The sequence below is a fragment of the Helianthus annuus genome, chromosome 2 (genome assembly GCF_002127325.2).
Source record: "Helianthus annuus cultivar XRQ/B chromosome 2, HanXRQr2.0-SUNRISE, whole genome shotgun sequence".
In the NCBI taxonomy this organism is placed as follows: domain Eukaryota; kingdom Viridiplantae; phylum Streptophyta; class Magnoliopsida; order Asterales; family Asteraceae; genus Helianthus; species Helianthus annuus.
In genome coordinates, this window is record NC_035434.2 from 39,349,719 (window position 1) to 39,361,647 (window position 11,929).

An 11,929-nucleotide genomic window follows, 5' to 3' on the forward strand; every position below is an offset into this window, starting at 1 on the left:
GTTATGTGGTCTAAGTTTTAGAGAGTCTGTCTTTATAAATTTAAAACTTAGTGTGTCTAGTTTAGGTTACTATTAGTAGTTTTTATTTGACCACTTTTAGCACATCATACGCATAACTCCAACAAATAATTTGGATCACTATACAATACACTAACTTGGACCATATAAACTCGATCCCACATTAATAACCTCGACCCACGTGTACATATAATTAACTCATGACAAGTATTATATTCAAAACTCAATTGGCATGTTTTGTAAGTAATTTTGGAACATGAATATGTAATTAGATCCGGAAGGCCCTTTTACTCTATAAATTCAGAGACTTCATTACGTATCATTATTTACACAGACTTCTTAACTAATCCGGAACCCATTACTTTTGAACAAACTAGGAATTATGAAAGTCCGACCCAAAAGAAACCCGGACTCCCTTTAATCTTATAAAACCCAAAAAAGCCCAAGTCCCTTTAGCAAGTTCGAACCACCTACGCTTCTATTAAACTCGGACTACCTTGTCCCTTCATAACTCGAAGGTTATAAATCAAACCCGGACCTAACATTAAACAAAAAGTTTAGAACATCATCACCCATATTAAACTAGGATCACATGATTTATAATAAACTCGGAACATATGATCTTTATTAAACTCCGAATATACAAAACAAGGCCGGACCCCTTTTATTATACTTAATAAATTCGGACTAATATACATCGTAGTAAACTAGGAAGGTTTGAAATAAATTCGGAACCAACCAAGTGTTTAACCCCAAACCTTTACACGAAAACCCGGACAACCTTTTAATCATTAACTCGGATACAAGTTTATTTAATAAACTCGGAACATGATTATATAATAACTCGGACCCAATGTATATATTACCCCGGACTTTGTGACTTCACAAAGTCGGACCAGTTAACAATCGCACATTAACACAAAATAAGCAAGTTCCTCAATGTAACAGTTATAGTTTTGCATTTCTACGATCAAAAACCCTAATCAACAATGTTACTAATCAACACAACATTTTGGTAGTTCTAGCATGTCAATACCATTCCTAACATCTTGTAGCAATTTCACATTTGTGCACAAACACTCATACATTTGTTCAAGCGTGATTACATAAACACAGAACTATTGTTTGGATTTCTAGGGTTTGCATGAAATCAAAAGAACAAAGATGCAACGTATAACATAAACACTTACTTTAGATTCGCTATAGGGTTTGTTCTTGAAGAATTGGAAGATCAGAATTGCCAATGATTGTGTGTGAGATTGGTGTAGAAATGATTTAGAGAAACTGATGATTAGAGAACTGCCATATGATGGATTATGAGTAGTGTTTAGGGTTTCCAGTATTTTATTAGAGTTTCAATATTAACTCTAAACACCCTTAACTAATTACCTTTCACACAAAGCACATAACATATTGTAATTTACAATTAAGGTATATAATTCACGTATTTGTTAAGCAACGCATAAGTTCCGTATAAACCGTCCATTTATTATTATTCGAGTTTGTCACCAACGTTCGAGAATTCACTCGTGTGTGTTCTGGTAATTCCCCGAATTACCAAAGTAGACTCATTTAACTAACCCTAGTTAAATGAAGTACTATGAATATATGTCTAAACTAATTGTGGTTAGGTTAAAGTGTTAAGCTGAAATTGCGGGTTATCACACTATATATAATGCAAAATACAAGGACATTTTAAGATACCCAAAACTTCTTATGAACTTCTCTTGCTTTAATATATAAGGTACAACCAAATACAAGGTAAATTTGTCTTTCAAACACTAATTACACTTTAATCCCCTCATCTTAAATACACTTTAATCCCTCGTCTATAATAAAATTATAGATCATTAATGGGTAGTTACAGTTTATCCCCTTATAAAAAAATAACTACCCCCACGATTATTAAACGGTCATAACTTTTTTATTCTCTTTAATTTGAGTATAGTATTGCTATAGTTTTTTAATTAAAAATTGATATGTATTATTATTAACAGTGTCTAAGGGTGAATAATAACTTAATCGTTAACCAAAATAGAACCGAAAACCGACAAAAACGAACCAAAATCAACCAAAAACTGAATTAACTGAAACCGATTAACCGAAACTCGAATTAACAAAAACCGATTATCGGGTTTTTTACCTATGTTTAACCAAATCGAACCATTCATATTTTCATATATTTCTAGCTTTTATAACTTTTGTTAATGTATTTCATCTTTTTAGCACCATTTTATGTATTTATACATCCATTTCATGTATCTATGCCACAACTTCATGAATATCTAAGCAAAAGTTTTAGCCTAAATTTAGTTTTGGCTATTAACCGAAATTAAACAAATCAAACAAAAAACTGTCAATCTAACAAAATAAACCAAATCGATTAACCACAAATTGATTGGTTAATAAAAAATACTAATAACTAAACCAACCAAACAATGCAACCTTGGTAGTGTCTGTGTTTCCCGCTGCATCGCGCGGGCACCCTTCTAGTGTGTGTGTGTCTCTATATACAGGGTTAGGTTAAACTGAGAACCACTTTAAGTTGTGAGAACCATGAGAATTAGGCCATCCAAAAGGTTTTTCCAAAAAAAAAAGATTCTCAAAAATTTTAAACAAATCACTTGTTTCAGCAAAAAAATGTTGCATACACAAGTTTTCTTGAGGTGTAAAAATAATATTTATCGTCATAGCAAAATTTACATCAGGGTGTAAACAAAACTTACATTAGGTAAAACTACGGACTCGACAAGTTTTTTTTCCTTTTTTTACAGATGTGTTTATAATATTTTCATCTATTTTTGTGAAAAAATTATGGCCAAACTCGCGCGGGAAGTAGGAGTTCTCATGGTTCCCACAACTCGTGGTTGTTCTCATTTGAACTGATGCCTATATATATAGCTAACGTGTAAAATACAATATCCCTTAACGTACAAGATGAAGTTATAACAAGCGTAATTCGCTTTATAACATGCGTGATTTGGTTTTTACCCCATACGTGATTTCTGATTTTGTTCATGTGTGATTACAGTTTTAAGTTTTATATTGTGCATAATTTCATCTGGTACGTATTGTACGTTAAGAAATATTGTACGTTAACCCACCCCTATATATATATAGTGGGTTCTAGAGTGAACACTAGTGTATTTGTGAACTAAATGAACAAATTCTAGCCATTGATTTACATCATCAAAATCGTAAAATACACTAGTGTATTTTCATCATCAAATCCTGACCATTAACTTACACTTTTATATTGATAATCAAGGGCTAGGATTAGTTAACTAGTGTTCACAATCAACAGAGCTGTTCACAAATGAACCTAACCCTATATATATATATATATATATATATATGTATATATGGGGGATGGATCATAAGCAAACAAGTTTAAATGATAAAACCAATTTTTTTTAATAAAAATCGATATATTTTATGTATAAACTTTTTTTTCAAAAAAAATAAAAAATGTATTGCACATTTGCACTAATAAGAAAAAGGCTAAACCACCTAACCCCCCCCCCCCCGAAAAAACCTAAAACCCTCATCCCCACCCCCCTCCCCAAAAAAACCTAAAACTAAACCCTAAACATAAACTCCCCAAAAACCTAAACCCCCCACCCGCAACTGTCACACCCCAACCGATGACGGAAACATCGGGGCGCGACACTGAGCGAAACAGATTATCCATGAGTTTCCATAACAACTACGATTACCAATTATTTAAGCATCACGTCCCATTCCATGACATCACAAGTAGCATAGTTATTACGGGCAAGTAGTTCTCAAAGAGAAATAAAATACTGTTCCGATAACTCAGAATTTAAATTGTTTGTTTGTTTCAAGACTCTCCTACTTGATTTCCACAAAGCAAGAGTACATCATCCTAAGCATTCAAACACCCGCCACATACGTTAAAATAGAGGTCAATACACATAGTGTAAAGGTGAGCATACAAGTTTAATAGTATAATAGAGTTCGAAATCATTTACGCATAACCAGCATGTAACATGTAGCAAACTGAAAGCTAGTAGGTTATTGATAGAGAAATATGCACAGACGTGACTGCGACTTGTAGAATGCGCAACACATGTCCCCATTGGGACACGTGAAGTAAAGCCCTTAACAACTCCTGTCCACGACAGGTGCTGAGTCCAAACTGTAGTACTATCATTGCTAAGGTGTCAGGAAACAATTACTGTGTTAGCATAATATACAAGCATTCATCGAATAACACGTCGCATGCAATAACAGTCAGCGTATAAATAGTGTTTGCATTGTGTGTCGATTGTGATTTGAATAGGTAACATATGTAAAACCCAAAAGTGCGTAAAGCAAAAAGGGATCGAGTATACTCACAGATAGCGTTTAACAAGTAAATACTCTCTTGGATTGAAGGGAGCGCTGAGAGATTAGCCTGAACAGTTAACGATAGCATAAGCGAAGAACGACATGTAAAACAGTGCGAAGTGATCAAGTGTCGAACGGTAATCCGATCGGATGGCAATCTGATCGGATGGTCATTCGATCGGATGTCAATCCGTTCGGATGGTCATCCGATCGGATGGCCATTCGGTCGGATTGACATTCGTTTGGTAAGGATGTGTTTGTGCATGATAGCTTTGAAGTTTTCGTTGTAACATTTTGAAAATAAAGAAGTATCTCTACCTTTCAGGTCGTCGATCGAAAGGTCGTTCGATCGGATAACGATCTGATTGGCGAGACATTTCAGTTTGAGAACAAGTTCACAACAGGATTGTCATTCGATTGGATGGTCTTCCGATCGGGTGGCAATCCGTTAGAAACCAATTGATCTTTGAAAATTTATAAAAAGTTTAAGTGTTGGAGTCCAAGTGCAATCCGATCGGATTGCAGTTCGACCGGATTGGATGGCAATCCGATTGGATGGCAATCCGTCCCGCGATCTGATCGTTTTGCAAACTTGAAAATTGTTAAGTTTTGCGGTTGCTCGAGACGGTATGACGACGTACTAAACAATGGAAACTCCATCAAGTTCAAGTTACCCGATCGAATGAGAATCACCCCAATCCGATCAGTTAAGTGATCGTGACGGGTGGTTTCATGTTCAACCCGAAATCGGCTGTCCCGTTGATAGGATTCAGATCTCAAGCTGACACATCACTAGGGAAGAGTAGAAGGCCTGAATGAGCTCCGATTCAATCGGTTTTGAGTGCATTGAGGGTAAAAGAGTTGAAAGAAAGTTGGAAAACCATCTTTCAATCCCTTTAACTTGGAAAATGTTTAGATCTGGATGAAAATAGTGTTAAATCATGTGGAAATCCTTTAGATCTAAGTTGTTCTTGGTGGAATGAGGCCAAAACTTGAAGTTCATATGAACTCCATGATGACATCATCCTAGAACACCTCAAATCCGCTGATTTCACGGTTAAAATTTAAGATTCAAAGGTGAAAATGATGAAGAAGTGTGTGTAGATCATAAAAGTACAAGATTTGAGTTTAAAACTTACAAGAATCGCGAGAAATCGAGAGAAAGAAGGTCTGGAGCGTGCTGGTCGAGTGAGGGCAGGTTGCCAAAAGAGGAAAGTGCACAAGTGTCGGATAGGATGGCACTTCGATCGGATAGCCATCCGATCGGATGGTCATCTGATCGGATGACCATTCGATCGAGTGGCCATTCGATCGAGGTATCACGCCCTGGCTTTGCGGAAGCGTGGGTTTATTTGGTGTGACTTCTTAATACCATAGCTTAATCACAACAAAGCTATATAAAAGTAAAACCATGATGATCAATCCATAGATTCATGTTTTAAAATAAAAGTACCACAACATTGTTTAAAACGTCGACACATGCAACGGGATTACAACATAACAAAATAAAAAAATTGTTCATAAGACACAACCACAAACATGAAATAGACACATTTTAAGACTTGTGACTCGTCCAGGTAAAAGCCACAACCCCTAAACTTGGATGACCACATAACTCCTACGCAGCGTGAAAACGTAGCATACCTCGCCAGATCCTTAATTCCCTGAAATACATGTAAGTCAGAAAAATCAACAAAAATGTTGAGCGAGTTCATGTGAAGTGAGTATGTAAAATCTTTGCAAGTATAAAAATCCCTGGTATGTAGCAAATAAGGAAATAAAGAGATCACCAATGGTTTGAAAGGCCATTGATATGTGTGAAGTGCAGTAGGAAGACTCAAACCTAGCAGATTTTTGCGTCGGGCTCAAAGTCACCCCGAGGTCCGTTCTGTTGGGCCTGGGGCTGGGCTCGCTACACCCAGATAGATCTACCACTAATGACCCTCGGTCCTACAATGAGGATTAATGGCCTCCAGTTCCCGCCTACTCACTCACATGATCTAAGTAGTAACCCTCCTTACCCTAACCATACCATGTAAAAAGTATTCGTAATCATTATAACATGTATTTCACCCCGAAGTATAAAAACTGAAAACAGTTAAGAGAAAAGGGGGACATGAACTCACAGAAGTGCGTCTCGAAATAGAAACTCCCAAACAACCTGCTGCGTGACGACCTACACGTACTAACTTCTATTAGACGGACGGCCGTGCCTTGGCTTAAGGTTTAATGTTTTTGGGAAATAGTTAGGCAACTATTTCGTATTTCCACTTCTTAATTATTTAATGATTATATTCCTTCCCAAGGATGGGGGTTTTAATACATGTGCGTTTTTATAATTCCAAAAATATATTATTAAGTCTCACTTAATAAAATATATTTTAATTCATTTGTCTAAAATATCCTAACTCCAAAATATGCATATTTTTCCCAAAAATATTATATTTTATTCCATACAACTTTCCAAAATAATACTTTTATCAAAATACGCATTTAAGAGTATTTTCTAAAAATACATAAGTTACATTTTAACGTTCGTGTGGTAATAACAATACCGGTGTAACTTAAATATTTATTGTGAAGGCGTTGGTATTATTTTGGAGGTCGTAACTTCATGATATTTCAAGTTATATTATTTCTACTCTAACTATAATATATATGTAGTTAACAAAATAATCATAAATTCACAAAAGTGTTACCATGAAAAATATATATTAAATATATATTTAACAAGTTTTATTTATGAAAATCCACCTCCGACACTTGGAAATGTAGTAATAAAAATCATTGCGAATTTTATATGGAAAGACAAGTTAAAAAATATATTTATAACACTTGTTACAAAATATTTCCAAGTGTTATTTTCTAGAAAAATTTCGCCAGAGTTTCCTCTGTAACTGGAGGTGGCCACGCTTACTAGCGTATCATTTTCTTTTAAAAACTCAATCAACAACCTTTCAATCATCAACAAACAATATTCAAACATTAAACTAGTCAAAACAAGCATAAATCGCCAACTCATGAACTTGTAAGTTATGTAAAAATATGTAGTAACTTTCCAACATATTTAGTAGATCTTTCCATCTTTAAAATAAAATCAGTTTCTTGAAAAACTTTATTTTTAAGGAAGATGTAACTTTACAACTTCTAGTCCAAAAATTACGAGATTATTCCTTTGTTAAACCTTTTGTCTCAAAAGTGTTTACACACTTGTTTGTTTGCAAAAATGCTTTTAGTTCATGAAAGATCCGGCTTTTAAACATGATTTGCAACTTACACTTGGTCCTTCGAAAATACCACTTATAGATCTTTAGATCTACTAGTTTAGAACTCCATTTTACAAGAAACATCATTTTTACACAAGTTCATGTTTATAGATGGAAGGGTTCGTCATCTTGTATCTTCTACACTTAACATATTGCTAGTTCATGTTCCATAAACATGATCTAGCTTGGTTAGATGACGATCCGTTCCACTACTAGCATCAACAACATAAAATAACCATAACTAAACAAGATTCACAAGTTTTACACCAATAGTTACCCTTTATCCATCACGTTTGCCATTCTTACAAGAATTTTAGCTTTGATCTTTAGTGTTCTTGATTTTTATCCGTTAAACCTCTTATTAACCACTTTAAACATGAACAAGAGAGTGTTTAGAAGCACTTACAACTAGCTCAAGGCTAGGAAAGAATCAAAGCGAAAACTAGGTGGATAAAAGCAACGTAGTGAGGTCCTTGAGATTCCGAAAGCACCGAGCCTCCTTGTGTGTGACCTTTTACCTTTGGATGTATGTAAAATTGCAAGATCGAAATTTGAAAGTGATGGTGGGTGGGTGTGAGCTTTCAGCCGAACACAAGAGGAGAGGGAGAGAGTGTGCAATTTTTGTGAAGTGTTTATGAGAATGAAAGTGATCTCTTGGGTTTACTTATAGACCATTCAATTTAATTAACCATTAGATAATGTGCTTCCAAGATATTAAACATGTCCAAATAAAATAATCAAAAAAATTTTGTGGAGTGTCCCCACATGGGGACCGCATCGGTTGAAGGGGGGGGGGGTTATGGTTTGATTTGAACTAGATAGTTAGGGATAGTTAGTTTAGTTAGGTGACTAAATTAGTTACTAGTGTGTTATGAAATATAACGGGTGTTAGGGTGTTCGGGGACCCTAACTAGCTCAGAAAAGGAAAAACAATGTCATTGACAATATTTTTATGTTCCGGGTTAAGTCCGGTTGTTCGGTTGGATACTGATCCGTTAAAGTGCTAAATAAGCATTTAAAGTGTCTTTAATATTATTTTTTAGTGACACGATGTATTCCCGACACTTTGGAAAGTGTCTAGTATTATTTTCCCATGTTTTTTGCACTTTACTAGTTAAGTTAAATGCTGAATTTTTGCACAAAGTGTAGAATTTTGTAATTATAGCATGTTTTAGGCACATCCGGTCACTGTAACTATCACCTAGTGACGCAGTTTAACAGTCCTCACATCCCTACACTCCCTACTAGTGTAGTAATCTATTCCCGGCTCATACTGGCCTCAGAGACAGTGTCTGTCTAGTGCTAGCTATGTCAGCATGTTTACTGGGTTATCCATTCTTTGTGCTACTGTGATTTTGTGCATCAAGTTTGTCACTATAGTTCTGTGTAAATAATGGAGTGACAGTAGTAAAGTATGATGCATGAACATGTATGTATCAGAAATCAAGTAGCAGTTTAACCACAATTGTAAGCAAGCACAGTAATTAAGTATTAATTAAATATTAATTAATTTGTACGGATACCTGAGTTGGTGAGGGTTGTCACACGAGATGTCCAGCGAGTTGAGTTTTGGCGTTTCGTTTCGCGTGTTGAGCGTTGTGATGCGTTTAAGCGAGCGTAGATGGAGCGATGCGATAGATTAATAATAACCACATAAATACTATATCTAACATACAATCATCTTAATTAACTCGCGTTTAGCGTTTGCGATTCAATTGCGTTGTGATAGAGTCGTGATTGCATTTCGATTATTCACCTCAAAACATAAATAAACATGCATCAGTAACACATAAGGAGCACACACACGTAAAACAATATCCAGAACGCATAATTCGAGTTGCGAATGCGATTGCGATGCGATGAGCGATAAAGCGATAAAACATGCGATTAAACCTCGATTATCCACAGATACTCCACATAATACAACTAAAGCAAAATAAAATAAGGATTCTATTAAAAGTCAATGAAGTAAACCAATAGTTAAGCAAGGAGTGACAGATCGCAATTAGCAATCTTTTCTTCATTTGACTTTGACTTTGACTTGTACTTTGACTTTCGTAACACGGGGTGTTACAGCAACCCCCCCCCCCCCACCTGCACATGCCCCCCTCCTCCACAAAAACCTAAACCCCCTCCCCCACCCAAAAACCTTATCCAAATACTAAACCACCAAAAAACATAACCCAAAAGGCTAAACTAAACTCAAAAGCTAACTCTAAGCATATACTGCACACGTGTAGTACATGCACATAATACACATGCGCAGTTCATCTTTTTTTATACATAAAAAGTAGCGATTTTTTGTAAAAAAATGGTATGTTTTTTAGGTTTTTTAGTTAGTTTTTAAGTTTTCTTATTTATATGTAGTTTTCTGATGATCCTTTCCCTATATATATATATATATATATATATATATATATATATATATATATATATATATATATATAGGGGACCGCTAAAATGAAAACCATCTCCAGTTGTAAGAACCGCGAGAACCACTTTCTGGCCATTAGATCTTCAAAATGGATGGATGAGATTAAAAGTAGCTAAAAGTAATATTTAATTCTTTTTGTCTTATTATGTCTTTAATATTTTAACCTAAAAGGGTATTTAAGTAATTTTGTTTTTTTTGTCTTATTAATTTTATTGTTTTTTTATTATATTTTTGTCCTATTTGCATTAATTGTTTTTTTTTAAATCAGATTTTTTTTTTATTAGACAACATTTTTAAAATCATATTTTTTGATAAAAAAAAATTTCGCGCGTTTTTTACGACCTGTTTTTTACGCGCGTTTTTTACGACCCGTTTTACGCTCTGTTTTTTCACGCCGTTTTTGCGACCGGGTTTTTAAGTGTCGTTTTTATGCCCGGTTTTATGCACCGTTTTACGTCCCGTTTTTACGTGTCGTTTTAGCGTCCCGTTTTTATGTCCCGTTTTTACGTGCCGTTTTTACGGCCCGTTTTACGTGCCGTTTTTACGTGCCGTTTTTACTGCCCGTTTTTACGCGCCGTTTTAGCGTCCCATTTTTATGTCCCGTTTTTACGCGCCGTTTTAGTGTCTCGTTTTTATGTCCCGTTTTTACGGCCCGTTTTTACGCGCTGTTTTTACGGCCCGTTTTTACGCGTCGTTTTTACGGCCCGTTTTACGCGCCGTTTTACGTCCCGTTTTTACGCGCCGTTTTAGCGTCCTGTTTTTATGTCCAGTTTTTACGCGCCGTTTTTACGGCCCGTTTTTACGCACCGTTTTAACGGCACGCTTTTGCGACCGTGTTTTTACACGCTGTTTTTTATGCCCGGTTTTACGCGCCGTTTCATACCGCGCCGTTTTTTATGTCCCGTTTTTACGCACCATTTTTACGCCCCGTATTCACGCCCCTTGTTTACGTGCCGTAAATTTTTTTTTACGAAAACTTTTTTGACGTTTTACGTTTTACAATTTATATAACACAATGTTTTACGTTTTACATAATAAGGTTTTACGTTTTACGTTTTACAATTTACATAAAAAAGTTTACGTTTTACAATTGACATAAAAAGTTTTACGTTTACATAGAAGTTTTACGTTTTACGTTTAAAGTTTACGTAAAACGTTTTACGGTTGTAAAAAAAAACCATTTTTTTACAAAAAATAAATTTACGGTTGTGAAAAAACTTTTTTTACAAACAATTTTTTATGGTTGCAAAAAATAAACATTTATTAAAATACAAAAATAAACCAATCACAATTATCAATTATCAAACAACCCCAAACCCACATAATCGCCGTCGAAACCCACCACCACCGTCAATCCTCACACAGCCACCACCTACGACACCGACAACACCACCACTCACACAGCCACCACCTCCAAATCCACCACCGCAAACACCGTCGGCCCACCCCCAACACAACTTTTTACGTTTACGGCTTACGTAAAACTTTTTACGTGTTACGTAAACCTTTTGACGTTTTACGTAAAACAAATTGTTTTTGGGCGCCGGTTTTTGCACGCTGTTTTTATGCCCGAATTTTTCACGCGTCGTTTTTTAACACGCCGTTTTTACGCCCGGCTTTTCCACGCGTCGTTTTTTTAACGGGTCGTTTTTTACGCCCTGTTTTAACACACCGGTTTTTGCGTCCCGTTTTTTTACGCGACGCTTTATGCTCCGTATTCACGTCCCTTTTTAGGCAGCGTTTTATCACACGGTTTTTTATGTTTTACAATTTACGTAAAATATGTTTTACGTTTTACGTTTAAAAGTATTTACATAAAAGTTTACGTTTTACGTTAAAAAAGATTACGTTTTACGTTAAA